This window comes from Amia ocellicauda, chromosome 10, assembly GCF_036373705.1.
Source record: "Amia ocellicauda isolate fAmiCal2 chromosome 10, fAmiCal2.hap1, whole genome shotgun sequence".
NCBI classification, from domain to species: Eukaryota; Metazoa; Chordata; class Actinopteri; order Amiiformes; family Amiidae; genus Amia; species Amia ocellicauda.
In genome coordinates this window covers 43305477-43325019 of record NC_089859.1, presented here as the reverse complement: position 1 = coordinate 43325019, position 19543 = coordinate 43305477, and the positions used below count along the sequence as shown (strand labels likewise).

At 46.6% G+C, this 19543-nt stretch overlaps 21 non-coding genes and 35 pseudogenes across 21 annotated transcripts; all 56 read left to right on the top strand.

The window, feature by feature from the left end:
* The first annotated feature begins 261 nt into the window (after positions 1–261).
* On the top strand, positions 262–380 carry LOC136760633 (5S ribosomal RNA). The gene has a single exon (XR_010820252.1). It is a non-coding gene; the product is annotated as a 5S ribosomal RNA (ribosomal RNA).
* A 223-nt stretch (positions 381–603) lies between these two features.
* On the top strand, positions 604–722 carry LOC136760954 (uncharacterized; annotated as a pseudogene).
* A 218-nt stretch (positions 723–940) lies between these two features.
* On the top strand, positions 941–1059 carry LOC136761818 (uncharacterized; annotated as a pseudogene).
* Positions 1060–1283: 224 nt separating this feature from the next.
* On the top strand, positions 1284–1402 carry LOC136762139 (5S ribosomal RNA). Its single transcript, XR_010820438.1, has one exon. It is a non-coding gene; the product is annotated as a 5S ribosomal RNA (ribosomal RNA).
* Positions 1403–1611: 209 nt separating this feature from the next.
* Positions 1612–1730, top strand: LOC136760929 (uncharacterized; annotated as a pseudogene).
* Positions 1731–1946: 216 nt separating this feature from the next.
* Positions 1947–2065, top strand: LOC136760828 (uncharacterized; annotated as a pseudogene).
* A 224-nt stretch (positions 2066–2289) lies between these two features.
* On the top strand, positions 2290–2408 carry LOC136762663 (5S ribosomal RNA). Its single transcript, XR_010820857.1, has one exon. It is a non-coding gene; the product is annotated as a 5S ribosomal RNA (ribosomal RNA).
* A 218-nt stretch (positions 2409–2626) lies between these two features.
* Positions 2627–2745, top strand: LOC136761960 (uncharacterized; annotated as a pseudogene).
* A 224-nt stretch (positions 2746–2969) lies between these two features.
* On the top strand, positions 2970–3088 carry LOC136762128 (5S ribosomal RNA). The gene has a single exon (XR_010820437.1). It is a non-coding gene; the product is annotated as a 5S ribosomal RNA (ribosomal RNA).
* A 209-nt stretch (positions 3089–3297) lies between these two features.
* On the top strand, positions 3298–3416 carry LOC136760928 (uncharacterized; annotated as a pseudogene).
* A 210-nt stretch (positions 3417–3626) lies between these two features.
* LOC136762078 (uncharacterized) lies at positions 3627–3745 on the top strand (annotated as a pseudogene).
* Positions 3746–3968: 223 nt separating this feature from the next.
* Positions 3969–4087, top strand: LOC136762334 (5S ribosomal RNA). The gene has a single exon (XR_010820537.1). It is a non-coding gene; the product is annotated as a 5S ribosomal RNA (ribosomal RNA).
* A 209-nt stretch (positions 4088–4296) lies between these two features.
* On the top strand, positions 4297–4415 carry LOC136761096 (uncharacterized; annotated as a pseudogene).
* A 210-nt stretch (positions 4416–4625) lies between these two features.
* Positions 4626–4744, top strand: LOC136761914 (uncharacterized; annotated as a pseudogene).
* A 223-nt stretch (positions 4745–4967) lies between these two features.
* On the top strand, positions 4968–5086 carry LOC136762591 (5S ribosomal RNA). Its single transcript, XR_010820786.1, has one exon. It is a non-coding gene; the product is annotated as a 5S ribosomal RNA (ribosomal RNA).
* A 224-nt stretch (positions 5087–5310) lies between these two features.
* Positions 5311–5429, top strand: LOC136762573 (5S ribosomal RNA). The gene has a single exon (XR_010820769.1). It is a non-coding gene; the product is annotated as a 5S ribosomal RNA (ribosomal RNA).
* A 210-nt stretch (positions 5430–5639) lies between these two features.
* On the top strand, positions 5640–5758 carry LOC136762077 (uncharacterized; annotated as a pseudogene).
* A 223-nt stretch (positions 5759–5981) lies between these two features.
* LOC136762322 (5S ribosomal RNA) lies at positions 5982–6100 on the top strand. Its single transcript, XR_010820525.1, has one exon. It is a non-coding gene; the product is annotated as a 5S ribosomal RNA (ribosomal RNA).
* A 209-nt stretch (positions 6101–6309) lies between these two features.
* LOC136762557 (5S ribosomal RNA) lies at positions 6310–6428 on the top strand. Its single transcript, XR_010820753.1, has one exon. It is a non-coding gene; the product is annotated as a 5S ribosomal RNA (ribosomal RNA).
* A 209-nt stretch (positions 6429–6637) lies between these two features.
* On the top strand, positions 6638–6756 carry LOC136762556 (5S ribosomal RNA). The gene has a single exon (XR_010820752.1). It is a non-coding gene; the product is annotated as a 5S ribosomal RNA (ribosomal RNA).
* Positions 6757–6966: 210 nt separating this feature from the next.
* On the top strand, positions 6967–7085 carry LOC136761911 (uncharacterized; annotated as a pseudogene).
* A 222-nt stretch (positions 7086–7307) lies between these two features.
* LOC136762590 (5S ribosomal RNA) lies at positions 7308–7426 on the top strand. The gene has a single exon (XR_010820785.1). It is a non-coding gene; the product is annotated as a 5S ribosomal RNA (ribosomal RNA).
* Positions 7427–7653: 227 nt separating this feature from the next.
* LOC136761488 (uncharacterized) lies at positions 7654–7772 on the top strand (annotated as a pseudogene).
* Positions 7773–7981: 209 nt separating this feature from the next.
* Positions 7982–8101, top strand: LOC136761278 (uncharacterized; annotated as a pseudogene).
* A 210-nt stretch (positions 8102–8311) lies between these two features.
* Positions 8312–8430, top strand: LOC136761817 (uncharacterized; annotated as a pseudogene).
* Positions 8431–8640: 210 nt separating this feature from the next.
* LOC136762274 (5S ribosomal RNA) lies at positions 8641–8759 on the top strand. Its single transcript, XR_010820480.1, has one exon. It is a non-coding gene; the product is annotated as a 5S ribosomal RNA (ribosomal RNA).
* Positions 8760–8978: 219 nt separating this feature from the next.
* Positions 8979–9097, top strand: LOC136761472 (uncharacterized; annotated as a pseudogene).
* Positions 9098–9649: 552 nt separating this feature from the next.
* Positions 9650–9767, top strand: LOC136761331 (uncharacterized; annotated as a pseudogene).
* Positions 9768–10316: 549 nt separating this feature from the next.
* LOC136762430 (5S ribosomal RNA) lies at positions 10317–10435 on the top strand. Its single transcript, XR_010820629.1, has one exon. It is a non-coding gene; the product is annotated as a 5S ribosomal RNA (ribosomal RNA).
* Positions 10436–10645: 210 nt separating this feature from the next.
* LOC136761572 (uncharacterized) lies at positions 10646–10764 on the top strand (annotated as a pseudogene).
* Positions 10765–10988: 224 nt separating this feature from the next.
* On the top strand, positions 10989–11107 carry LOC136761092 (uncharacterized; annotated as a pseudogene).
* A 210-nt stretch (positions 11108–11317) lies between these two features.
* On the top strand, positions 11318–11436 carry LOC136761598 (uncharacterized; annotated as a pseudogene).
* A 210-nt stretch (positions 11437–11646) lies between these two features.
* LOC136761404 (5S ribosomal RNA) lies at positions 11647–11765 on the top strand. Its single transcript, XR_010820352.1, has one exon. It is a non-coding gene; the product is annotated as a 5S ribosomal RNA (ribosomal RNA).
* Positions 11766–11974: 209 nt separating this feature from the next.
* On the top strand, positions 11975–12093 carry LOC136761377 (uncharacterized; annotated as a pseudogene).
* A 210-nt stretch (positions 12094–12303) lies between these two features.
* On the top strand, positions 12304–12422 carry LOC136761221 (uncharacterized; annotated as a pseudogene).
* Positions 12423–12646: 224 nt separating this feature from the next.
* Positions 12647–12765, top strand: LOC136761066 (5S ribosomal RNA). Its single transcript, XR_010820318.1, has one exon. It is a non-coding gene; the product is annotated as a 5S ribosomal RNA (ribosomal RNA).
* Positions 12766–12981: 216 nt separating this feature from the next.
* Positions 12982–13100, top strand: LOC136761376 (uncharacterized; annotated as a pseudogene).
* Positions 13101–13310: 210 nt separating this feature from the next.
* LOC136761742 (uncharacterized) lies at positions 13311–13429 on the top strand (annotated as a pseudogene).
* A 209-nt stretch (positions 13430–13638) lies between these two features.
* Positions 13639–13757, top strand: LOC136761571 (uncharacterized; annotated as a pseudogene).
* A 224-nt stretch (positions 13758–13981) lies between these two features.
* On the top strand, positions 13982–14100 carry LOC136761547 (uncharacterized; annotated as a pseudogene).
* A 210-nt stretch (positions 14101–14310) lies between these two features.
* LOC136761851 (uncharacterized) lies at positions 14311–14429 on the top strand (annotated as a pseudogene).
* A 210-nt stretch (positions 14430–14639) lies between these two features.
* Positions 14640–14758, top strand: LOC136761170 (5S ribosomal RNA). Its single transcript, XR_010820328.1, has one exon. It is a non-coding gene; the product is annotated as a 5S ribosomal RNA (ribosomal RNA).
* Positions 14759–14974: 216 nt separating this feature from the next.
* On the top strand, positions 14975–15093 carry LOC136760903 (uncharacterized; annotated as a pseudogene).
* Positions 15094–15303: 210 nt separating this feature from the next.
* Positions 15304–15422, top strand: LOC136761597 (uncharacterized; annotated as a pseudogene).
* A 210-nt stretch (positions 15423–15632) lies between these two features.
* Positions 15633–15751, top strand: LOC136761481 (uncharacterized; annotated as a pseudogene).
* Positions 15752–15977: 226 nt separating this feature from the next.
* LOC136762494 (5S ribosomal RNA) lies at positions 15978–16096 on the top strand. Its single transcript, XR_010820691.1, has one exon. It is a non-coding gene; the product is annotated as a 5S ribosomal RNA (ribosomal RNA).
* Positions 16097–16314: 218 nt separating this feature from the next.
* Positions 16315–16433, top strand: LOC136761181 (uncharacterized; annotated as a pseudogene).
* Positions 16434–16648: 215 nt separating this feature from the next.
* Positions 16649–16767, top strand: LOC136762519 (5S ribosomal RNA). The gene has a single exon (XR_010820716.1). It is a non-coding gene; the product is annotated as a 5S ribosomal RNA (ribosomal RNA).
* A 210-nt stretch (positions 16768–16977) lies between these two features.
* Positions 16978–17096, top strand: LOC136761405 (uncharacterized; annotated as a pseudogene).
* Positions 17097–17307: 211 nt separating this feature from the next.
* On the top strand, positions 17308–17426 carry LOC136761467 (uncharacterized; annotated as a pseudogene).
* A 210-nt stretch (positions 17427–17636) lies between these two features.
* Positions 17637–17755, top strand: LOC136762471 (5S ribosomal RNA). Its single transcript, XR_010820669.1, has one exon. It is a non-coding gene; the product is annotated as a 5S ribosomal RNA (ribosomal RNA).
* Positions 17756–17976: 221 nt separating this feature from the next.
* On the top strand, positions 17977–18095 carry LOC136761402 (uncharacterized; annotated as a pseudogene).
* A 215-nt stretch (positions 18096–18310) lies between these two features.
* Positions 18311–18429, top strand: LOC136762507 (5S ribosomal RNA). Its single transcript, XR_010820704.1, has one exon. It is a non-coding gene; the product is annotated as a 5S ribosomal RNA (ribosomal RNA).
* Positions 18430–18639: 210 nt separating this feature from the next.
* Positions 18640–18758, top strand: LOC136761401 (uncharacterized; annotated as a pseudogene).
* A 226-nt stretch (positions 18759–18984) lies between these two features.
* Positions 18985–19103, top strand: LOC136761369 (5S ribosomal RNA). The gene has a single exon (XR_010820349.1). It is a non-coding gene; the product is annotated as a 5S ribosomal RNA (ribosomal RNA).
* A 217-nt stretch (positions 19104–19320) lies between these two features.
* On the top strand, positions 19321–19439 carry LOC136761329 (uncharacterized; annotated as a pseudogene).
* Positions 19440–19543: the final 104 nt, after the last annotated feature.

The window sequence follows — 19543 nt, the reverse complement described above, 5'->3', positions numbered from 1 at the left end:
TTCTGAAGGCGAAAGGGGGTCAAACACAGTATTAGTATGGTGTTCCTAATAATCCTTTAGGTGAGTTCATCGTAGCTCTTAATACTCTCTTTCTGTCTGGAGGAGATATAATTGAAGTATTGTACACGTACCCGGCTACTTTCAACACCCATTGCTGCACTGATATTTTTCCCTCCATTTTTCTTTATCCATTTTTTTTTTGCTGGAAGTTCCGTCAATACCCGTCAGCCTTTAAGAGACATCATGCAGCCAGGCCTCTTGGCTTGCGGCCACACCGTCCTGAACGCACCCAATCTCATCAGATCTCGGAAGCTAAACGGGGCAGGTCCTGGTCAGTACTTGGATGGGTGACCTCCTGGAAATACCAGGTGCTGCTAGCTTTTTCGTCTCCTGGGTAACTTTATCGTAGCTCTTAATACTCTCTTTCAGTCTGCAGGAGATATAATTGAAGAATTGTACACGTACCCGGCTACTGTCAACACCCTTTGCTGCACTGATATTTTTCCATCCATTTTTCTTTTTTCTTTTTTTGTTTTTTTTTTTGCTGGAAGTTCCGTCAATACCCGCCAACCTTTAAGAGACATCATGCAGCCAGGCCTTTCGGCTTGTGGCCACACTGTCCTGAACGCGCCCGATCTCGTCAGATCTCGGAAGCTAAACGGCGCAGGGCCTGGTCAGTACTTGGATGGGAGACCTCCTAGAAATACCAGGTGCTGCAAGCTTTTTACGTCTCCTGGGTAACTTCATCGTAGCTCTTAATACTCTCTTTCTGTCTCCAGGAGATATAATTGAAGAATTGTACACGTACCCGGCTACTTTCAACACCCTTTCCTGCACTGATATTTTTACCTCCATTTTTCTATTTTTTTTTTTTTTTTTTGCTGGAAATTCCGTCAATACCCGCCAGCCTTTAAGAGACATCATGCAGCCAGGCATCTCGGCTTGCGGCCACACCATCCTGAACGCGCCCGATCTCGTCAGATCTCGGAAGCTAAACGGGGCAGGACCTGGTCAGTACATGAAAGTGAGACCTCCTGGAAATACCTAGTGCTGCAAGCTTTTACGTCTCCTGGGTAACTTTATCGTAGCTCTTAATACTCTCTCTCTGTCTGGAGGAGATATAATTGAAGTATTGTACACGTATCCAGCTACTGTCAACACCCTTTGCTGCACTGATATTTTTCCATCCATTTTTCTTTTTTCTTTTTTTCTTTTTTTTTTTTGCTGGAAGTTCCGTCAATACCCGCCAACCTTTAAGAGACATCATGCAGCCAGGCCTTTCGGCTTGTGGCCACACCGTCCTGAATGCGCCCGATCTCGTCAGATCTCGGAAGCTAAACGGGGCAGGGCCTGGTCAGTACTTGGATGGGAGACCTCCTAGAAATACCAGGTGCTGCAAGCTTTTTACGTCTCCTGGGTAACTTCATCGTAGCTCTTAATACTCTCTTTCTGTCTCCAGGAGATATAATTGAAGAATTGTACACGTACCCGGCTACTTTCAACACCCTTTGCTGCACTGGTATATTTCCCTCTATTTTTCTTTTTTTTTTTGCTGGCAGTTCCGTCAATACCCGCCAGCCTTTAAGAGACATCATGCAGCCAGGCATCTCGGCTTGCGGCCACACCATCCTGAACGCGCCCGATCTTCTCAGATCTCGGAAGCTAAATGGGGCAGGGCCTGGTCAGTACTTGGATGGGAGACCTCCTAGAAATACCAGGTGCTGCAAGCTTTTTACGTCTCCTGGGTAACTTCATCGTAGCTCTTAATACTCTCTTTCTGTCTCCAGGAGATATAATTGAAGAATTGTACACGTACCCGGCAACTTTCAACACCCTTTGCTGCACTGGTATATTTCCCTCCATTTTTCTTTATCCATTTTTTTTTTGCTGGCAGTTCCATCAATACCCGTCAGCCTTTAAGAGACATCATGCAGCCAGGCCTCTTGGCTTGCGGCCACACCGTCCTGAACGCGCCCAATCTCATCAGATCTCGGAAGCTAAACGGGGCAGGTCCTGGTCAGTACTTGGATGGGTGACCTCCTGGAAATACCAGGTGCTGCTAGCTTTTTCGTCTCCTGGGTAACTTTATCGTAGCTCTTAATACTCTCTTTCAGTCTGCAGGAGATATAATTGAAGTATTGTACACGTACCCGGCTACTGTCAACACCCATTGCTGCACTGATATTTTTCCATCCATTTTTCTTTTTTCTTTTTTTGTTTTTTTTTTTTGCTGGAAGTTCCGTCAATACCCGCCAACCTTTAAGAGACATCATGCAGCCAGGCCTTTCGGCTTGTGGCCACACTGTCCTGAACGCGCCCGATCTCGTCAGATCTCGGAAGCTAAACGGGGCAGGGCCTGGTCAGTACTTGGATGGGAGACCTCCTAGAAATACCGGGTGCTGCAAGCTTTTTACGTCTCCTGGGTAACTTCATCGTAGCTCTTAATACTCTCTTTCTGTCTCCAGGAGATATAATTGAAGAATTGTACACGTACCCGGCTACTTTCAACACCCTTTCCTGCACTGATATTTTTACCTCCATTTTTCTATTTTTTTTTTTTTTTTTTGCTGGAAATTCCGTCAATACCCGCCAGCCTTTAAGAGACATCATGCAGCCAGGCATCTCGGCTTGCGGCCACACCATCCTGAACGCGCCCGATCTCGTCAGATCTCGGAAGCTAAACGGGGCAGGACCTGGTCAGTACATGAAAGTGATACCTCCTGGAAATACCTAGTGCTGCAAGCTTTTACGTCTCCTGGGTAACTTTATCGTAGCTCTTAATACTCTCTCTCTGTCTGGAGGAGATATAATTGAAGTATTGTACACGTATCCAGCTACTGTCAACACCCTTTGCTGCACTGATATTTTTCCATCCATTTTTCTTTTTTCTTTTTTTCTTTTTTTTTTTTGCTGGAAGTTCCGTCAATACCCGCCAACCTTTAAGAGACATCATGCAGCCAGGCCTTTCGGCTTGTGGCCACACCGTCCTGAATGCGCCCGATCTCGTCAGATCTCGGAAGCTAAACGGGGCAGGGCCTGGTCAGTACTTGGATGGGAGACCTCCTAGAAATACCAGGTGCTGCAAGCTTTTTACGTCTCCTGGGTAACTTCATCGTAGCTCTTAATACTCTCTTTCTGTCTCCAGGAGATATAATTGAAGAATTGTACACGTATCCGGCTACTTTCAACACCCTTTGCTGCACTGGTATATTTCCCTCTATTTTTCTTTTTTTTTTTGCTGGAAGTTCCGTCAATACCCGCCAGCCTTTAAGAGACATCATGCAGCCAGGCATCTCGGCTTGCGGCCACACCATCCTGAACGCGCCCGATCTTCTCAGATCTCGGAAGCTAAATGGGGCAGGGCCTGGTCAGTACTTGGATGGGAGACCTCCTAGAAATACCAGGTGCTGCAAGCTTTTTACGTCTCCTGGGTAACTTCATCGTAGCTCTTAATACTCTCTTTCTGTCTCCAGGAGATATAATTGAAGAATTGTACACGTACCCGGCTTCTTTCAACACCCTTTGCTGCACTGGTATATTTCCCTCTATTTTTCTTTTTTTTTTTTGCTGGCAGTTCCGTCAATACCCGCCAGCCTTTAAGAGACATCATGCAGCCAGGCATCTCGGCTTGCGGCCACACCATCCTGAACGCGTCCGATCTCGTCAGATCTCGGAAGCTAAACGGGGCAGGACCTGGTCAGTACATGATAGTGAGACCTCCTGGAAATACCTAGTGCTGCAAGCTTTTACGTCTCCTGGGAAACTTTATCGTAGCTCTTAATACTCTCTCTCTGTCTGGAGGAGATATAATTGAAGTATTGTACACGTATCCAGCTACTGTCAACACCCTTTGCTGCACTGATATTTTTCCATCCATTTTTCTTTTTTCTTTTTTTCTTTTTTTTTTTGCTGGAAGTTCCGTCAATACCCGCCAACCTTTAAGAGACATCATGCAGCCAGGCCTTTCGGCTTGTGGCCTTACCGTCCTGAATGCGCCCGATCTCGTCAGATCTCGGAAGCTAAACGGGGCAGGGCCTGGTCAGTACTTGGATGGGAGACCTCCTAGAAATACCAGGTGCTGCAAGCTTTTTACGTCTCCTGGGTAACTTCATCGTAGCTCTTAATACTCTCTTTCTGTCTCCAGGAGATATAATTGAAGAATTGTACACGTACCCGGCTACTTTCAACACCCTTTGCTGCACTGGTATATTTCCCTCTATTTTTCTTTTTTTTTTTGCTGGCAGTTCCGTCAATACCCGCCAGCCTTTAAGAGACATCATGCAGCCAGGCATCTCGGCTTGCGGCCACACCATCCTGAACGCGCCCGATCTTGTCAGATCTCGGAAGCTAAACGGGGCACGGCCTGGTCAGTACTTGGATGGGAGACCTCCTAGAAATACCAGGTGCTGCAAGCTTTTTACGTCTCCTGGGTAACTTCATCGTAGCTCTTAATACTCTCTTTCTGTCTCCAGGAGATATAATTGAAGAATTGTACACGTACCCGGCTACTTTCAACACCCTTTGCTGCACTGGTATATTTCCCTCTATTTTTCTTTTTTTTTTTTGCTGGCAGTTCCGTCAATACCCGCCAGCCTTTAAGAGACATCATGCAGCCAGGCATCTCGGCTTGCGGCCACACCATCCTGAACGCGCCCGATCTCGTCAGATCTCGGAAGCTAAACGGGGCAGGACCTGGTCAGTACATGAAAGTGAGACCTCCTGGAAGTACCTAGTGCTGCAAGCTTTTACGTCTCCTGGGTAACTTTATCGTAGCTCTTAATACTCTCTCTCTGTCTGGAGGAGATATAATTGAAGTATTGTACACGTATCCAGCTACTGTCAACACCCTTTGCTGCACTGATATTTTTCCATCCATTTTTCTTTTTTTTTTTTTTTTTTTTTTTTTTGCTGGAAGTTCCGTCAATACCCGCCAACCTTTAAGAGACATCATGCAGCCAGGCCTCTTGGCTTGCGGCCACACCGTCCTGAACGTGCCCGATCTCGTAAGATCTCGGAAGCTAAACGGGGCAGGACCTGGTCAGTACTTGGATGGGAGACCTCCTGGAAATACCTGGTGCTGCAAGCTTTTACGTCTCCTGGGTAACTTTATCGTAGCTTTTAATTCTCTCTCTCTGTCTGGAGGAGATATAATTGAAGTATTGTACACGTATCCAGCTACTGTCAACACCCTTTGCTGCACTGATATTTTTCCATCCATTTTTCTTTTTTCTTTTTTTCTTTTTTTTTTTTTCTGGAAGTTCCGTCAATACCCGCCAACCTTTAAGAGACATCATGCAGCCAGGCCTTTCGGCTTGTGGCCACACCGTCCTGAATGCGCCCGATCTCGTCAGATCTCGGAAGCTAAACGGGGCAGGGCCTGGTCAGTACTTGGATGGGAGGCCTCCTAGAAATACCAGGTGCTGCAAGCTTTTTACGTCTCCTGGGTAACTTCATCGTAGCTCTTAATACTCTCTTTCTGTCTCCAGGAGATATAATTGAAGAATTGTACACGTACCCGGCTTCTTTCAACACCCTTTGCTGCACTGGTATATTTCCCTCTATTTTTCTTTTTTTTTTTTGCTGGCAGTTCCGTCAATACCCGCCAGCCTTTAAGAGACATCATGCAGCCAGGCATCTCGGCTTGCGGCCACACCATCCTGAACGCGTCCGATCTCGTCAGATCTCGGAAGCTAAACGGGGCAGGACCTGGTCAGTACATGATAGTGAGACCTCCTGGAAATACCTAGTGCTGCAAGCTTTTACGTCTCCTGGGAAACTTTATCGTAGCTCTTAATACTCTCTCTCTGTCTGGAGGAGATATAATTGAAGTATTGTACACGTATCCAGCTACTGTCAACACCCTTTGCTGCACTGATATTTTTCCATCCATTTTTCTTTTTTCTTTTTTTCTTTTTTTTTTTGCTGGAAGTTCCGTCAATACCCGCCAACCTTTAAGAGACATCATGCAGCCAGGCCTTTCGGCTTGTGGCCTTACCGTCCTGAATGCGCCCGATCTCGTCAGATCTCGGAAGCTAAACGGGGCAGGGCCTGGTCAGTACTTGGATGGGAGACCTCCTAGAAATACCAGGTGCTGCAAGCTTTTTACGTCTCCTGGGTAACTTCATCGTAGCTCTTAATACTCTCTTTCTGTCTCCAGGAGATATAATTGAAGAATTGTACACGTACCCGGCTACTTTCAACACCCTTTGCTGCACTGGTATATTTCCCTCTATTTTTCTTTTTTTTTTTGCTGGCAGTTCCGTCAATACCCGCCAGCCTTTAAGAGACATCATGCAGCCAGGCATCTCGGCTTGCGGCCACACCATCCTGAACGCGCCCGATCTTGTCAGATCTCGGAAGCTAAACGGGGCAGGGCCTGGTCAGTACTTGGATGGGAGACCTCCTAGAAATACCAGGTGCTGCAAGCTTTTTACGTCTCCTGGGTAACTTCATCGTAGCTCTTAATACTCTCTTTCTGTCTCCAGGAGATATAATTGAAGAATTGTACACGTACCCGGCTACTTTCAACACCCTTTGCTGCACTGGTATATTTCCCTCTATTTTTCTTTTTTTTTTTGCTGGCAGTTCCGTCAATACCCGCCAGCCTTTAAGAGACATCATGCAGCCAGGCATCTCGGCTTGCGGCCACACCATCCTGAACGCGCCCGATCTTGTCAGATCTCGGAAGCTAAACGGGGCAGGGCCTGGTCAGTACTTGGATGGGAGACCTCCTAGAAATACCAGGTGCTGCAAGCTTTTTACGTCTCCTGGGTAACTTCATCGTAGCTCTTAATACTCTCTTTCTGTCTCCAGGAGATATAATTGAAGAATTGTACACGTACCCGGCTACTTTCAACACCCTTTGCTGCACTGGTATATTTCCCTCTATTTTTCTTTTTTTTTTTTGCTGGCAGTTCCGTCAATACCCGCCAGCCTTTAAGAGACATCATGCAGCCAGGCATCTCGGCTTGCGGCCACACCATCCTGAACGCGCCCGATCTCGTCAGATCTCGGAAGCTAAACGGGGCAGGACCTGGTCAGTACATGAAAGTGAGACCTCCTGGAAGTACCTAGTGCTGCAAGCTTTTACGTCTCCTGGGTAACTTTATCGTAGCTCTTAATACTCTCTCTCTGTCTGGAGGAGATATAATTGAAGTATTGTACACGTATCCAGCTACTGTCAACACCCTTTGCTGCACTGATATTTTTCCATCCATTTTTCTTTTTTTTTTTTTTTTTTTTTTTTTGCTGGAAGTTCCGTCAATACCCGCCAACCTTTAAGAGACATCATGCAGCCAGGCCTCTTGGCTTGCGGCCACACCGTCCTGAACGTGCCCGATCTCGTAAGATCTCGGAAGCTAAACGGGGCAGGACCTGGTCAGTACTTGGATGGGAGACCTCCTGGAAATACCTGGTGCTGCAAGCTTTTACGTCTCCTGGGTAACTTTATCGTAGCTTTTAATTCTCTCTTTCTGTCTGGAGGAGATATAATTGAAGAATTGTACACGTACCCAGCTACTGTCAATACCCTTTGCTGCACTGATATTTTTCCATCCATTTTTCTTTTTTTTTTTTTTTTTTTTTTTTTTTTTTGCTGGAAGTTCCGTCAATACCCGCCAACCTTTAAGAGACATCATGCAGCCAGGCCTTTCGGCTTGTGGCCACACCGTCCTGAATGCGCCCGATCTCGTCAGATCGCGGAAGCTAAACGGGGCAGGGCCTGGTCAGTACTTGGATGGGAGACCTCCTAGAAATACCAGGTGCTGCACGGTTTTTACGTCTCCTGGGTAACTTCATCGTAGCTCTTAATACTCTCTTTCTGTCTCCAGGAGATATAATTGAAGAATTGTACACGTACCCGGCTACTTTCAACACCCTTTGCTGCACTGGTATATTTCCCTCTATTTTTCTTTTTTTTTTTGCTGGCAGTTCCGTCAATACCCGCCAGCCTTTAAGAGACATCATGCAGCCAGGCATCTCGGCTTGCGGCGACACCATCCTGAACGCGCCCGATCTTGTCAGATCTCGGGAAGCTAAACGGGGCAGGGCCTGGTCAGTACTTGGATGGGAGACCTCCTAGAAATACCAGGTGCTGCAAGCTTTTTACGTCTCCTGGGTAACTTCATCGTAGCTCTTAATACTCTCTTTCTGTCTCCAGGAGATATAATTGAAGAATTGTACACGTACCCGGCTACTTTCAACACCCTTTGCTGCACTGGTATATTTCCCTCTATTTTTCTTTTTTTTTTTTGCTGGCAGTTCCGTCAATACCCGCCAGCCTTTAAGAGACATCATGCAGCCAGGCATCTCGGCTTGCGGCCACACCATCCTGAACGCGCCCGATCTCGTCAGATCTCGGAAGCTAAACGGGGCAGGACCTGGTCAGTACATGAAAGTGAGACCTCCTGGAAATACCTAGTGCTGCAAGCTTTTACGTCTTCTGGGTAACTTTATCGTAGCTCTTAATAATCTCTCTCTGTCTGGAGGAGATATAATTGAAGTATTGTACACGTATCCAGCTACTGTCAACACCCTTTGCTGCACTGGTATTTTTCCCTCTATTTTTCTTTTTTTTTTTTTGCTGGCAGTTCCGTCAATACCCGCCAGCCTTTAAGAGACATCATGCAGCCAGGCATCTCAGCTTGCGGCCACACCGTCCTGAATGCGCCCGATCTCGTCAGATCTCGGAAGCTAAACGGGGCAGGGCCTGGTCAGTACTTGAATGGGAGACCTCCTAGAAATACCAGGTGCTGCAAGCTTTTTACGTCTCCTGGGTAACTTCATCGTAGCTCTTAATAATCTCTTTCTGTCTCCAGGAGATATAATTGAAGAATTGTACACGTACCCGGCTACTTTCAACACCCTTTCCTGCACTGATATTTTTCCCTCCATTTTTCTATTTTTTTTTTTTTTTTTTTGCTGGAAATTCCGTCAATACCCGCCAGCCTTTAAGAGACGTCATGCAGCCAGACATCTCGCCTTGCGGCCACACCGTCCTGAACGCGCCCGATCTCGTCAGATCTCGGAAGCTAAACGGGGCAGGACCTGTTCAGTACTTGAATGTGAGACCTCCTGGAAATACCTGGTGCTGCAAGCTTTTACGTCTCCTGGGTAACTTTATCGTAGCTCTTAATACTCTCTATCTGTCTGGAGGAGATATAATTGAAGAATTGTACACGTACCCGGCTACCTTCAACACGCTTTGCTGCACTGATATTTTTCCCTCCATTTTTCTTTTTTCTTTTATTTCTTGCTGGAAGTTCCATCAATACCCTCCAGCCTTTAAGAGACATCATGCAGCCAGGCCTCTTGGCTTGAGGCCACACCGTCCTGAAGATGCAAAATCTCGTCAGATCTCGGAAGAAAAACTGGGCAGGGTCTGGTCAGTAATTGGATGGGTGACCTCCTGGAAATACCAGGTGCTGAAAGCTTTTTACATCTCCTGGGTAACTTCAGCATAGCTCTTAATACTCTCATTCAGTCTGGAGGAGATATAATTGAAGAATTGTACATGTACCCGGCTACTTTCAACAGCCTTTGCTGTACTGATATTTTTCCCTCCATTTTCCATTTTTTTTTTTTTTTTTTTGCTGGAAGTTCCGTCAATACCCGCCAGCCTTTAAGAGACATCATGCAGCCAGGCCTCTTGGCTTGCGGCCACACCGTCCTGAACGCGCCCCATCTCATCAGATTTCGGAAGCTAACGGGGCAGGGCCTGGTCAGTACTTGGATGGGTGACCTCCTGGAAATACCAGGTGCTGCAAGCTTTTTACGTCTCCTGGGTAACTTCATCATAGCTCTTAATACTCTCTTTCAGTCTGTAGGAGATATTATTGAAGAATTGTACACGTACCCGGCTACTTTCAAAACCCTTTGCTGCACTGATATTTTTCCCTCCATTTTTCTTTTTTTTTTTTTTTTTGCTGTAAGTTCCGTCAATACCCGCCAGCCTTAAAGAGACATCATGCAGCCGTGCCTCTCGGCTTTCGGCCACACCGTCCTGAATGCGCATGATATCGTCAGATCTCGGAAGCTAAACGGGGCAGGACCTGGTCAGTACTTGAATGTGAGACCTCCTGGAAATACCAGGTGCTGCAAACTTTTACGTCTCCTGGGTAACTTTATCGTAGCTCTTAATACTCTCTTTCAGTCTGCAGGAGATATAATTGAAGTATTGTACACGTACCCAGCTACTGTCAACACCCTTTCCTGCACTGATATTTTTCCCTCCATTTTTCTTTTTTTTTTTTTTTTTTGCTGGAAGTTCCGTCAATACCCGCCAACCTTTAAGAGACATCATGTAGCCAGGCTTCTTGGCTTGCGGCCACACCGTCCTGAATGCGCCTGATCTCGTCAGATCTCGGAAGCTAAACGGGGCAGGGCCTGGTCAGTACTTGGATGGGAGACCTCCTAGAAATACCAGGTGCTGCAAGCTTTTTACGTCTCCTGGGTAACTTCATCGTAGCTCTTAATACTCTCTTTCTGTCTCCAGGAGATATAATTGAAGAATTGTACACGTACCCGGCTACTTTCAACACCCTTTGCTGCACTGGTATATTTCCCTCTATTTTTCTTTTTTTTTTTTGCTGGCAGTTCTGTCAATACCCGCCAGCCTTTAAGAGACATCATGCAGCCAGGCATCTTGGCTTGCGGCCACACCATCCTGAACGCGCCCGATCTCGTCAGATCTCGGAAGCTAAACGGGGCAGGACCTGGTCAGTACATGAATGTGAGACCTCCTGGAAATACCTAGTGCTGCAAGCTTTTACGTCTCCTGGGTAACTTTATCGTAGCTCTTAATACTCTCTCTCTGTCTGGAGGAGATATAATTGAAGTATTGTACACGTACCCGGCTACTGTCAACACCCTTTGCTGCACTGATATTTTTCCATCCATTTTTCTTTTTTCTTTTTTTCTTTTATTTTTTTGCTGGAAGTTCCATCAATACCCGCCAACCTTTAAGAGACATCATGCAGCCAGGGCTTTCGGCTTGTGGACACACCGTCCTGAATGCGCCCGATCTCGTCAGATCTCGGAAGCTAAACGGTGCAGGGCCTGGTCAGTACTTGGATGGGAGACCTCCTAGAAATACCAGGTGCTGCAAGCTTTTTACGTCTCCTGGGTAACTTCATCGTAGCTCTTAATACTCTCTTTCTGTCTCCAGGAGATATAATTGAAGAATTGTACACGTACCCGGCTACTTTCAACACCCTTTGCTGCACTGGTATATTTCCCTCTATTTTTCTTTTTTTTTTTTGCTGGCAGTTCCGTCAATACCCGCCAGCCTTTAAGAGACATCATGCAGCCAGACATCTCGGCTTGCGGCCACACCGTCCTGAACGCGCCCGATCTTGTCAGATCTCGGAAGCTAAACGGGGCAGGACCTGGTCAGTACTTAAATGTGAGACCTCCTGGAAATACCAGGTGCTGCCAGCTTTTTACGTCTCCTGGGGAACTTCATCGTAGCTCTTAATACTCTCTTTCTGTCTGGAGAAGATATAATTGAAGAATTGTACACGTACCCGGCTACTTTCAACACCCTTTGCTGCACTGGTATTTTTCCCTCTATTTTTCTTTTTTTTTTTTGCTGGCAGTTCCGTCAATACCCGCCAGCCTTTAAGAGACATCATGCAGCCAGGCATCTTGGCTTGCAGCCACACCATCCTGAACGCGCCCGATCTCGTCAGATCTCGGAAGCTAAACGGGGCAGGGCCTGGTCAGTACTTGGATGGGAGACCTCCTAGAAATACCAGGTGCTGCAAGCTTTTTACGTCTCCTGGGTAACTTCATCGTAGCTCTTAATACTCTCTATCTGTCCGGAGGAGATATAATTTAAGTATTGTACACGTACCCAGCTACTGTCAACACCCTTTGCTGCACTGATATTTTTCCATCCATTTTTTTTTTTTTTTTTGCTTGAAGTTCTGTCAATACCCGCCAGCCTTTAAGAGACATCATGCAGCCAGGCCTCTTGGCTTGTAGTCACACCGTCCTGAACGCGCCCGATCATATCAGATTTCGGAAGCTAAACGGGGCAGGGCCTGGTCAGTACTTGGATGTGTGACCTCCTGGAAATACCAGGTGCTGCAAGCTTTTTACTTCTCCTGGGTAACTTCATCGTAGCTCTTAATACTCTCTTTCTTTCTCCAGGAGATATAATTGAAGAATTGTACACGTACCCGGCTACTTTCAACACCCTGTGCTGCACTGGTATATTTCCCTCTATTTTTCTTTTTTTTTTTTGCTGGCAGTTCCGTCAATACCCGCCAGCCTTTAAGAGACATCATGCAGCCAGGCATCTCGGCTTGCGGCCACACCATCCTGAACGCGCCCGATCTCGTCAGATCTCGGAAGCTAAACGGGGCAGGACCTGGTCAGTACATGAATGTGAGACCTCCTGGAAATACCTGGTGCTGCAAGCTTTTACGTCTCCTGGGTAACTTTATCGTAGCTCTTAATACTCTCTATCTGTCTGGAGGAGATATAATTGAAGTATTGTACACGTACCCGGCTACTTTCAAAACCCATTACTGGACTGATATTTTTCCCTCCATTTTTCTTTTTCTTTTTTTTTTTTTTTTTTTTTGCTGGAAGTTCCGTCAATACCCGCTAGCCATTAAGAGACATCATGTAGCCAGGCTTCTCGGCTTGCGGCCACACCGTCCTGAATGCGCCCGATCTCGTCAGATCTCGGAAGCTAAACGGGGCAGGGCCTGGTCAGTACTTGGATGGGAGACCTCCTAGAAATACCAGGTGCTGCAAGCTTTTTACGTCTCCTGGGTAACTTCATCGTAGCTCTTAATACTCTCTTTCTGTCTGGAGGAGATATAATTGAAGAATTGTACACGTACTAGGCTACTTTCAACAGCCTTTGCTGCACTGATATTTTTCCCTCCATTTTTCTTTTTATTTTATTTTTTTGCTGGAAGTTCCGTCAATATCCGCCAGCCTTTAAGAGACATCATGCAGCCAAGCCTCTTGGCTTGTAGTCACACCGTCCTGAACGCGCCCGATCATATCAGATTTCGGAAGCTAAACGGGGCAGGGCCTGGTCAGTACTTGGATGTGTGACCTCCTGGAAATACCAGGTGCTGCAAGCTTTTTACGTCTCCTGGGTAACTTCATCGTAGCTCTTAATACTCTCTTTCTTTCTCCAGGAGATATAATTGAAGAATTGTACACGTACCCGGCTACTTTCAACACCCTGTGCTGCACTGGTATATTTCCCTCTATTTTTCTTTTTTTTTTTTCCTGGCAGTTCCGTCAATACCCGCCAGCCTTTAAGAGACATCATGCAGCCAGGCATCTCGGCTTGCGGCCACACCATCCTGAACGCGCCCGATATCGTCAGATCTCGGAAGCTAAACGGGGCAGGACCTGGTCAGTACATGAATGTGAGACCTCCTGGAAATACCTGGTGCTGCAAGCTTTTACGTCTCCTGGGTAACTTTATCGTAGCTCTTAATACTCTCTTTCTGTCTGGAGAAGATATAATTGAAGAATTGTACACGTACCCGGCTACTTTCAACACCCTTTGCTGCACTGGTATATTTCCCTCTATTTTTCTTTTTTTTTTTTGCTGGCAGTTCTGTCAATACCCGCCAGCCTTTAAGAGACATCATGCAGCCAGGCATCTCGGCTTGCGGCCACACCATCCTGAACGCGCCCGATCTCGTCAGATCTCGGAAGCTAAACGGGGCAGGACCTGGTCAGTACATGAATGTGAGACCTCCTGGAAATACCTAGTGCTGCAAGCTTTTACGTCTCCTGGGTAACTTTATTGTAGCTCTTAATACTCTCTCTCTGTCTGGAGGAGATATAATTGAAGTATTGTACACGTACCCGGCTACTGTCAACACCCTTTGCTGCACTGATATTTTTCCATCCATTTTTCTTTTTTCTTTTTTTCTTTTATTTTTTTGCTGGAAGTTCCGTCAATACCCGCCAACCTTTAAGAGACATCATGCAGCCAGGGCTTTCGGCTTGTGGACACACTGTCCTGAATGCGCCTGATCTCGTCAGATCTCGGAAGCTAAACGGTGCAGGGCCTGGTCAGTACTTGGATGGGAGACCTCCTAGAAATACCAGGTGCTGCAAGCTTTTTACGTCTCCTGGGTAACTTCATCGTAGCTCTTAATACTCTCTTTCTGTCTCCAGGAGATATAATTGAAGAATTGTACACGTACCCGGCTACTTTCAACACCCTTTGCTGCACTGGTATATTTCCCTCTATTTTTCTTTTTTTTTTTTGCTGGCAGTTCCGTCAATACCCGCCAGCCTTTAAGAGACATCATGCAGCCAGACATCTCGGCTTGCGGCCACACCGTCCTGAACGCGCCCGATCTTGTCAGATCTTGGAAGCTAAACGGGGCAGGACCTGGTCAGTACTTAAATGTGAGACCTCCTGGAAATACCAGGTGCTGCCAGCTTTTTACGTCTCCTGGGGAACTTCATCGTAGCTCTTAATACTCTCTTTCTGTCTGGAGAAGATATAATTGAAGAATTGTACACGTACCCGGCTACTTTCAACACCCTTTGCTGCACTGGTATTTTTCCCTCTATTTTTCTTTTTTTTTTTTGCTGGCAGTTCCGGCAATACCCGCCAGCCTTTAAGAGACATCATGCAGCCAGGCATCTTGGCTTGCGGCCACACCATCCTGAACGCGCCCGATCTCGTCAGATCTCGGAAGCTAAACGGGGCAGGGCCTGGTCAGTACTTGGATGGGAGACCTCCTAGAAATACCAGGTGCTGCAAGCTTTTTACGTCTCCTGGGTAACTTCATCGTAGCTCTTAATACTCTCTATCTGTCCGGAGGAGATATAATTTAAGTATTGTACACGTACCCAGCTACTGTCAACACCCTTTGCTGCACTGATATTTTTCCCTCCATTTTTCTTTTTATTTTATTTTTTTGCTGGAAGTTCCGTCAATATCCGCCAGCCTTTAAGAGACATCATGCAGCCAAGCCTCTTGGCTTGTAGTCACACCGTCCTGAATGCGCCCGATCTCGTCAGATCTCGGAAGCTAAACGGGGCAGGGCCTGGTCAGTACTTGGATGGGAGACCTACTAGAAATACCAGGTGCTGCAAACTTTTTACGTCTCCTGGGTAACTTCATCGTAGCTCTTAATACTCTCTTTCTGTCTCCAGGAGATATAATTGAAGAATTGTACACGTACCCGGCTACTTTCAACACCCTTTGCTGCACTGGTATATTTCCCTCTATTTTTCTTTTTTTTTTTTGCTGGAAATTCCGACAATACCCGCTAGCCTTTAAGAGACATCATGCAGCCAGACATCTCGGCTTGCGGCCACACCGTCCTGAACGCGCCCGATCTTGTCAGATCTCGGAAGCTAAACGGGGCAGGACCTGGTCAGTACTTAAATGTGAGACCTCCTGGAAATACCAGGTGCTGCCAGCTTTTTACGTCTCCTGGGGAACTTCATCGTAGCTCTTAATACTCTCTTTCTGTCTGGAGAAGATATAATTGAAGAATTGTACACGTACCCGGCTACTTTCAACACCCTGTGCTGCACTGGTATATTTCCCTCTATTTTTCTTTTTTTTTTTTGCTGGCAGTTCCGTCAATACCCGCCAGCCTTTAAGAGACATCATGCAGCCAGGCATCTCGGCTTGCGGCCACACCATCCTGAACGCGCCCGATCTCGTCAGATCTCGGAAGCTAAACGGGGCAGGACCTGGTCGGTACATGAATGTGAGACCTCCTGGAAATACCTGGTGCTGCAAGCTTTTACGTCTCCTGGGTAACTTTATCGTAGCTCTTAATACTCTCTATCTGTCTGGAGGAGATATAATTGAAGTATTGTACACGTACCCGGCTACTTTCAAAACCCATTACTGGACTGATATTTTTCCCTCCATTTTTCTTTTTCTTTTTTTTTTTTTTTTTTTTTTTGCTGGAAGTTCCGTCAATACCCGCCAGCCATTAAGAGACATCATGTAGCCAGGCTTCTCGGCTTGCGGCCACACCGTCCTGAATGCGCCCGATCTCGTCAGATCTTGGAAGCTAAACGGGGCAGGGCCTGGTCAGTACTTGGATGGGAGACCTCCTAGAAATACCAGGTGCTGCAAGCTTTTTACGTCTCCTGGGTAACTTCATCGTAGCTCTTAATACTCTCTATCTGTCTGGATGGAGATATAATTGAAGTATTGTACACGTACCCAGCTACTGTCAACACCCTTTGCTGCACTGATATTTTTCCATCCATTTTTCTTTTTTTTTTTTTTTTTCTGCTGGAAGTTCCGTCAATACCCGCCAACCTTTAAGAGACATAATGCAGCCAGGCCTCTGGGCTTGCGGCCACACCGTCCTGAATGCGCCCGATCTCGTCAGATCTCGGAAGCTAAACGGGGCAGGACCTGGTCAGTACATGAATGTGAGACCTCCTGGAAATACCTGGTGCTGCAAGCTTTTACGTCTCCTGGGTAACTTTATCGTAGCTCTTAATACTCTCTATCTGTCTGGAGGAGATATAATTGAAGTATTGTACACGTACCCAGCTACTGTCAACATCCTTTGCTGCACTGATATTTTTCCATCCATTTTTCTTTTTTTTTTTTTTTTCTGCTGGAAGTTACGTCAATACCCGCCAACCTTTAAGAGACATAATGCAGCCAGGCCTCTCGGCTTGCGGCCACACCGTCCTGAATGCGCCCGATCTCGTCAGATATCGGAAGCTAAACGGGGCAGGGCCTGGTCAGTACTTGGATGGGAGACCTCCTAGAAATACCAGGTGCTGCAAGCCTTTTACGTCTCCTGGGTAACTTCATCGTAGCTCTTAATACTCTCTTTCTGTCTCCAGGAGATATAATTGAAGAATTGTACACGTACTAGGCTACTTTCAACACCCTTTGCTGCACTGGTATATTTCCCTCTATTTTTCTTTTTTTTTTTTGCTGGCAGTTCCGTCAATACCCGCCAGCCTTTAAGAGACATCATGCAGCCAGGCATCTCGGCTTGCGGCCACACCATCCTGAACGTGCCCGATCTCGTCAGATCTCGGAAGCTAAACGGGGCAGGACCTGGTCAGTACATGAATGTGAGACCTCCTGGAAATACCTGGTGCTGCAAGCTTTTACGTCTCCTGGGTAACTTTATCGTAGCTCTTAATACTCTCTATCTGTCTGGAGGAGATATAATTGAAGTATTGTACACGTACCCAGCTTCTGTCAACATCCTTTGCTGCACTGATATTTTTCCATCCATTTTTTTTTTTTTTTTTTTTGCTGGCAGTTCCGTCAATACCCGCCAGCCTTTAAGAGACATCATGCAGCCAGGGCTTTCGGCTTGCGGCCACACCGTCCTGAACGCGCCCGATCTCGTCAGATCTCGGAAGCTAAACGGTGCAGGGCCTGGTCAGTACTTAAATGTGAGACCTCCTGGAAATACCAGGTGCTGCCAGCTTTTTACGTCTCCTGGGTAACTTCATCGTAGCTCTTAATACTCTCTTTCTGTCTGGAGAAGATATAATTGAAGAATTGTACACGTACCCGGCTACTTTCAACACCCTTTGCTGCACTGGTATTTTTCCCTCTATTTTTCTTTTTTTTTTTTGCTGGCAGTTCCGTCAATACCCGCCAGCCTTTAAGAGACATCATGCAGCCAGGCATCTTGGCGTGCGGCCACACCATCCTGAACGCGCCCGATCTCGTCAGATCTCGGAAGCTAAACGGGGCAGGGCCTGGTCAGTACTTGGATGGGAGACCTCCTAGAAATACCAGGTGCTGCAAGCCTTTTACGTCTCCTGGGTAACTTCATCGTAGCTCTTAATACTCTCTATCTGTCCAGAGGAGATATAATTTAAGTATTGTACACGTACCCAGCTACTGTCAACACCCTTTGCTGCACTGATATTTTTCGATCCATTTTTTTTTTTTTATTTATTTTTTTTTTTGCTTGAAGTTCTGTCAATACCCGCCAACCTTTAACAGACATCATGCAGCCAGGCATCTCGGCTTGCGGCCACACCATCCTGAACGTGCCCGATCTCGTCAGATCTCGGAAGCTAAACGGGGCAGGACCTGGTCAGTACATGAATGTGAGACCTCCTGGAAATACCTGGTGCTGCAAGCTTTTACGTCTCCTGGGTAACTTTATCGTAGCTCTTAATACTCTCTATCTGTCTGGAGGAGATATAATTGAAGTATTGTACACGTACCCAGCTACTGTCAACATCCTTTGCTGCACTGATATTTTTCCATCCATTTTTCTTTTTTTTTTTTTTTTCTGCTGGAAGTTCCGTCAATACCCGCCAACCTTTAAGAGACATAATGCAGCCAGGCCTCTCGGCTTGCGGCCACACCGTCCTGAATGCGCCCGATCTCGTCAGATCTCGGAAGCTAAACGGGGCAGGGCCTGGTCAGTACTTGGATGGGAGACCTCCTAGATATACCAGGTGCTGCAAGCCTTTTACGTCTCCTGGGTAACTTCATCGTAGCTCTTAATACTCTCTTTCTGTCTCCAGGAGATATAATTGAAGAATTGTACACGTACTAGGCTACTTTCAACACCCTTTGCTGCACTGGTATATTTCCCTCTATTTTTCTTTTTTTTTTTTGCTGGCAGTTCCGTCAATACCCGCCAGCCTTTAAGAGACATCATGCAGCCAGGCATCTCGGCTTGCGGCCACACCATCCTGAACGTGCCCGATCTCGTCAGATCTCGGAAGCTAAACGGGGCAGGACCTGGTCAGTACATGAATGTGAGACCTCCTGGAAATACCTGGTGCTGCAAGCTTTTACGTCTCCTGGGTAACTTTATCGTAGCTCTAAATACTCTCTATCTGTCTGGAGGAGATATAATTGAAGTATTGTACACGTACCCAGCTACTGTCAACATCCTTTGCTGCACTGATATTTTTCCATCCATTTTTCTTTTTTTTTTTTTTTTTTTTTTTTTTTTTGCTGGCAGTTCCGTCAATACCCGCCAGCCTTTAAGAGACATCATGCAGCCAGGGCTTTCGGCTTGCGGCCACACCGTCCTGAACGCGCCCGATCTCGTCAGATCTCGGAAGCTAAACGGGGCAGGGCCTGGTCAGTACTTGGATGGGAGACCTCCTAGAAATACCAGGTGCTGCAAGCTTTTTACGTCTCCTGGGTAACTTTATCGTAGCTCTTAATACTCTCTATCTGTCTGGAGGAGATATAATTGAAGTATTGTACACGTACCCAGCTACTGTCAACACCCTTTGCTGCACTGATATTTTTCCATCCATTTTTCTTTTTTTTTTTTTTTTTCTGCTGGAAGTTCCGTCAATACCCGCCAACCTTTAAGAGACATCATGCAGCCAGGCATCTCGGCTTGCGGCCACACCATCCTGAACGTGCCCGATCTCGTCAGATCTCGGAAGCTAAACGGGGCAGGACCTGGTCAGTACATGAATGTGAGACCTCCTGGAAATACCAGGTGCTGCAAGCCTTTTACGTCTCCTGGGTAACTTTATCGTAGCTCTTAATACTCTCTATCTGTCTGGAGGAGATATAATTGAAGTATTGTACACGTACCCTGCTACTGTCAACATC